Genomic DNA, 6,745 nt, shown 5'->3' on the forward strand with positions numbered 1-6,745 from the left:
CTGGTGTAGTTCTACATATTAATAATAGACACGGACACTTAGGCCCAATCCCAATTCTATTTTATTGAATTTGTTTGAAGTGAGGTCGTGAAAAATCTTCGTTTGAAGGGCTATCTGGCCCTTCCCCCTACCCCTACCCCTCCAGCCAAAAGAAAATTGAGACACCAATACCCCTTCACATGAACGCGTGAAACGAAGGGGAAAGTGAAGGGGTAAGGGGTAGAATTGGGATTGGGCCTTACTAGTTCTCAAACTTTGTGGAACAAGACATATCTACAGTATTGTAGAAAATAAGCTGTGGAACATCATAGGGGTGAGTTAATGATGTGAAAATGCATATTTAAAATATATTAAAATAGTAAACAGTTATGTTAAATTGTAATAATATTTCACAATATTACTGTTGCATCGTTACCTATTTTATTTTTATGGTGTGTACAGGCAAATGACTGTAGAGTTGCCGTGTCTGGTTAGGACTCTGTGTAAAGCTTCACCTGCATGAAGTGAAAGCCAGTAATGAGCCGTGGGACAGGATAGCCCATCCACCGCAGAGCGTAGGCAGCGGCCGCAGTCAGAGAGCACTGCTGGGCCAGGACACCGTGAGTGAGACCTGTTAGAGCCTTATTAAAGGTTGGCGACCGGGGCTGGGTATTTTCAGACTGACGCATTAATTTCCAGCAGGACTGTGGCTCATTGTGGAGTGGTGGGCTCAAAGCTTCGCAAAGGCCACACATGCTGTGTAGTGAAATGGATGTAAACACAGTAGAGGGTTTTGGACTTCTTGCAAGGTGACCAGCCAAACCGTCCCAAAGGCCTGGCTCTTGTTGGTGCCGTGCCACCAGGCACTGACAGTGTCAACATCATTAATAATAATGCAATTAATTTATTGCATTAATGCAATAAATGCCTGGGGTTCTTACGAGCCGCTCTGCAATGGCTTACCAGATTTGCCTTTTTCTCTCTCTGGATCACCGAAGTAGCCCTTCACCTTTCTTTAAAAGTGCCGTGGAGTCAGTTGTGTCTGAGCACAAGAGGTCGTGGACAGTTCGTTCTTCAGACGAACTCAAGGTTAATTTGATAGTGGGATTATAACGTGAAGAGAATTAGATATATTTATTTTGTGTGTTATATAGAAAAGCTACAGTAGTATCAACTCATCAATATGGATGGCCCTATGAAATCCATTTTCTGTATTTCAAAATTCAGTTGGATTTTTCCCACAAAATTTTACTGTTTTTTTTTTTTTTACGTTTTATTAAAATTTTAAAGATCAAAATGCATGCCTAATCAATCAATTCATGCAACTTTAACAACCAGGGATCCTGTGTTTCCTTTCTAATTTTTCTTATTTTATTAATTAATACAAATTTATTATCAAAAACTGCAGTAATCAAATAAAGGCATAAAACATCAACAATTTAATTAATATTTTAATATGTAATCAAATTAAAATGCAACAATTCCTTTTATTTTTAGCAAAGTGCTGCACAACAGGTTTACAGGTTAAATGAAAACATTTATAATAATAATAATAATAATTATAAAACGGATAGTTCCGGTCCTTGATTCTGATTGGTTGAGCTGCGTTCGAAGCTGTTGTAAATTACTCTACAAACATACACCTTTGTTTACTTCTGTGTGTTGCTCGGCAACCACTTTGTTGGAACCACAACTGTTTCTGAGGAACTACACTGTTTGGTGGAAGAATACTGTTTTTATTAATATCATTACACTTTATTTGCTCTGTTTTATTCTGTGAAACCTTACTACGTATATGGAATAACCGTTTTATAAAAGCAATAAGCGACGCGAAGCCGAGTGCCTAAAACCCCCTTAGCTGTTATAAATTCACTGTAAGCCATGGCTTAACGGTGCTTATTGCTTTATTATTATTATTATTATTATTATTATTATTATTATTATATCACACATTAACTGTGGGAACAGCGATCCAATAAACAGGACAAATTAAAGGTTATGTTCCTGCTACATCCTCAATTTGTTAACATATCCCAGAGACAAGGAATGGCCTGTACATGGTAACTAATTAGATACTTTACTGTACTTGCTAATGTATATACATGGTAAATATGTAGTACTTACGGACAAGTGGGGACAAACAGGGACATCCTTACAGTATCCGTATATGGTAACTAGTAAGACACATAACTGTACATACTAATGATATGCACATGGTAAATGTGCAGCACCTACGGAAAAATTGTGGTATTATGTGGTAACAAACAAGACACATACTGTACTTGGTATATACGGTACGCTTGGTAATTCCTAACCTTACCTAATAAAAAGAGGACTATTTTTCAATTGCTTGTGTAGGACTGTTAATGCTAAATTGATCTACACAACAGTGCTTACAACGTTTGAAGAACTGGTAATTCCTGTGTAATGTTTATGTAAAATGGTGCACTTTATTTTACAGGCCTATTTCCATATACTTACTATGTACGTACTGGTGTATGTACCTATTAGTTAATGTACAGAATAAGTGATGCGGTACTCAAGTTGGGGGGTATAAACATGGACCAAGGTATTTATTGAGTAATTGATGGTAGGTGCCATTGCAGTTAACTTGTTATCTTTAACGACACTGATTTTCTTAACTAATTGGTCCAATGGGGATTTTTGATGACATCCATTCCTAATAATTATGTGTGTAGACAGATTTTATTTTGGAATTACACAGTAGCTACCAGACTCATATTTGTTATTTCTTATTTGTTACCATGTACATACACTTCAGGTAAGTACCTTGTGGTACCATTAATTTGCCTGTAGGTACAAGATATTTGCCATGTATGTACCAGGGAAGTACACATACTGTAAAATAAAGTGCTACCATATGTATTATAATATGTTTGGTAAAAATTTGGAGCAATGGTTAGTTAAAGTCCTCTTTGGACATTTGTATTTTCGAGATGGAAAGTCATAATTAGGACATCAGGTGCATTCAAGCCACTTTGGTCGGAGCAAGATGGCGATGTATTTAAAAAATCAACTCCACTTCTATCCCACAAAAGCAGTTTATAAGCATGTTGAAGCCTTTCCTTCATTGACTTCCATTAAAAAAAAAGGCCTTTGGTCTCCCTGCGTACTGCAGTGTTATGCTTTTTTGCTAACTTTGGAGGCTTTGAAAAAAAAGCGGCTTTGGCCGTAATGTGACTCGATGCCGCAATAACAGGTATATTTTCCAAAAATAATTAAGATTATTATTATTTATTAATTAGATTATGCATTTACACATTTTTTGCAAGTGAATTTGCAATCTGGCCCACTCACTTTTCTGATTGGTTTTTGATTGATTTTGTCGTGTCTCCTAGCTGTGTTGAGTTTGGTATTGACAGTCAAATTTTTAAGATTTTCTTATCTGTATGCAAGTTACTGTATGTAGTGACATAGTCAGTTATCATTTGATGTTGATCAGACTGGTTTTGAAGTTCCAGATCCTCTGGCAGAGCACTGACTCCATTTTGGTGCAAAGGGAGAATGTGATGCAAAAGAGGCCTGTCATGTAGAGCTTCCTCTCATTCCTCATCCTTGCCTTTACCAGAATCATCTCACAAGGTATTAATTGAGGTGTCAGTTAATGACTAAATCTAAGCTGAAAACCACTGAAGACAGGAAACATTTGACAAAAGACATACCCTGAAATTAAAACGAAACCTTTTCTTATTGAATTGTCAGATCCGAATAGTTTCTTTTTAATACTTAACCACAAAAAAAGTACTATGATTTCTACAAGATCTGACAACGTTTCCTCACTCTTCGCTTCAGTTTTACAGAAATCTAGGTGAGGTAGAACCTTGAGAATGGAAAAACTCACCATGGAAGCGTCCAACTGTCAAATGTTTTATAATATTGTCTTTGTCGGAGCGAAATTCATGAGATTCATCCTGCAAAGCATCAGACTCACAAATGCAGACAGCTCCTTTGTTCCAAAGTTCTCAACTGTGGACAATGTGTTCCAATTAAAGCTTTGCCATTGTTCACGGATACTTAAATGATCTGTTTTCAGTAAAGTTGTGAACACCCAGCTATTTTAATCTGTGGGGCGAATCACAAAGGAGTCTGGCTGTTCTGGCTGTTCTGTCTGTCTGGATGTCCGCTGCTCCTGAAAGGATGATGATGGACACTTTAGTGTACTTACATTGTGGCAAATTAGTGAGAATTTTTTTTTTTTTTTAAATAAAAAAACAAATCAGAGTTTAATGCATCAGCCCTCACACTCATCAATTTGGGGTCTCGTTATCTGCTTAATCCACAAATGTAAATGATAATCTGTAAATTTGCCTTTGTCTTTCTTGTAGCAATTCCCTCTCAGTCACACACCTGACAGCTCATTATGCAGCTCATTATGCAGGCCTTTGTCTTCTCAGGTGTGAATCACATCATTATGCATGATCATTCACGCCTACTCGCATATACCTTTTCTACACAAAAAGTGTCTTAGAAAATTTAAATCAATATATTGTTTTCTGTGAATGAGTGAGTAAGATGATTTTCACATAATTTTGAAGCAAAAACTCTAGACTTCAAGATCCAGTTCTCAAAAGTCTTGTGATCAAATGTTCTGTATGTGTTTTATGGCCTTATTTCAGTGACTTTAAAATTTTTGTTTTTCACTAAGCACGCATAAACGTTGTTTTCTCAAAAACACAATCACGTACATACATGCTGCTCACATATTATTGTAGCCCAGTTTGTGCTGATTACAGTGTTATTAAACTTTAGACATTCAAATGTTTGTAAGCAACTGAAAAAAGCACAAATGTCAGGGCATGTCAAAACTTTTCCAGGCCCCAAAACACCCTCGGACCCCAGAGGGTTAAAATGCTGCCTACACAGGCAGCAACACGCTATGTTTTAGAACAGGATCATAAATATAAGTTATCAGACAGCTGAAAAGCTATTCAGTGATTGAATCGGCTCAGCTTTGACAGATCCATGTTGTTTATCACCTAGCCAGCAGGACTTTCGTTTTAGAAGTAATATGACTTAAAAGAAGTGCTCAAGAAGCTTGCTGTGCATGACTAACAGAGCTTAAGGTGTCCACCTGTATTTAATTCGCTACTTTTCATCCCAAACAGGCCCGAATAGCTTAGCCTTCCGACCCTGAACATCTGGCACCTGCAGAACAGTTATGAGGGAGAAAGAGACCGTGAACAGGTACTGCTTTCACATCAACTCTTCAGCAACACACACAGACACATATATATATATATATATATATATATAAAAAAATAAAAATGAACTTACCTTTGTGGAACCACATATAATCAAAATACACACAATAATCACCAGCATCACTAAATATCACTAAATATTCAGAATGATAGAAATTTTATTTAGTTATGATTATCGATACTTTGTTATGCCACTGATTCAGGTTCTGCATTTCTAAAAGATTTTTCCAAAACTAATTTACTAATTTGCAAATGTCATGTTATAAATCGCAATAAGTGCTTAGGTCATTTCTGAGAAGTTATTGGAGTAAAAAGGCAATATGATTGTGTAATATTGTTTTTGCACAACAATAGGTTACTCATATTTTAAACACAAGAATCATTGCAACACAAAGCGCTGATCATTATTGAATGATTCAGTGTTTTTGAACAGCTCACTGAAAAAATGATTCAATGACTACAATGCAGTCACTTGTTTTATTCTTGAATGAATCCGTGACTTTGAACGAATCATTTGAATCGGTTTACTGAATGGTTGAATGACTCACTCATGACTTGTTTCATTCATTAATGAATCTGTGTTTTTGAAGGAATCATTTTTGAACCCAACTTAATTTTGTATTGGTTGTTTAGGTAGACAAAAAGAGCTGGTTTAATATAAACATGACATTACCTAATGTAATCTTTTCAGTTATGTAGCTGTTACTGTCCATTATCTAAGGGTGAATGAATTGTGAACTGTTGCTTCAGTATCTGAGACTTCAGCACATCTGGATAATATTAGCAGGTTAAAAAAAAAAGTGTGGAAAGGTAAACAAAATAAAGGAGGACAATAATTTTGTGAAACTGCAATTTGATCAGAATCTATCTGTCTTTCATGGACAGTGTTTGAGGAAAATAACAGTGCCTTAAATGTGAGATGGATCAGGCATGTGCTTAACATGAAATCCAGCCGGCAGCACGGGGAAGGCTGCACCCTGCAATAAAATCAAATCCTGACATAGATTCTCTAGGAACAAAAAAAAAAAAAAAGGAGATTCCTAAAAAGTTCATTTGTGCCTTTCAGAGACCCCTGTGTTTGTCATACTAGCCCAGCCTAAAAATGTGGGGGAAGGATCGCTACAGACTGTGCTGGAGACAGATCCGTCTGCTTGCAGCCCGCCTGCAGGATTAGTTTTAAGAACGAGGTGGAGGTTGGAAGTGGGCAGAGTGGTCTGGCGCAAAGATGCTTCCTTCGTGAGCAGCCAACAGAATGGCCTCTGTGGCCACTGTGGCATTGCCCAAATGTCTCCTCAGACCAAAGGCAGCAACTGGCTAAATTATCCAAAACATGTTTCACTGGGAGCGTTTGTCTTGTGCTGCAGTTCCCAGGAAAAACAGCACTATTCAAATATTTGAGGGATGTTGATGCTGTAGAGATACGCATGTCACAATAACCTTGAAGGCACCTGACTTGTAAATACTAGAGAAATTAATGCATTCCTGAATTCCTTTGTTTGTTGAGCCTGTCGTAAAAGGGAGGGGGAGGGGGGATTTGTATTAAA

Source organism: Sinocyclocheilus anshuiensis, unplaced genomic scaffold (assembly GCF_001515605.1).
Source record: "Sinocyclocheilus anshuiensis isolate Anshui unplaced genomic scaffold, SAMN03320099.WGS_v1.1 scaffold777, whole genome shotgun sequence".
Taxonomy (NCBI): Eukaryota; Metazoa; Chordata; class Actinopteri; order Cypriniformes; family Cyprinidae; genus Sinocyclocheilus; species Sinocyclocheilus anshuiensis.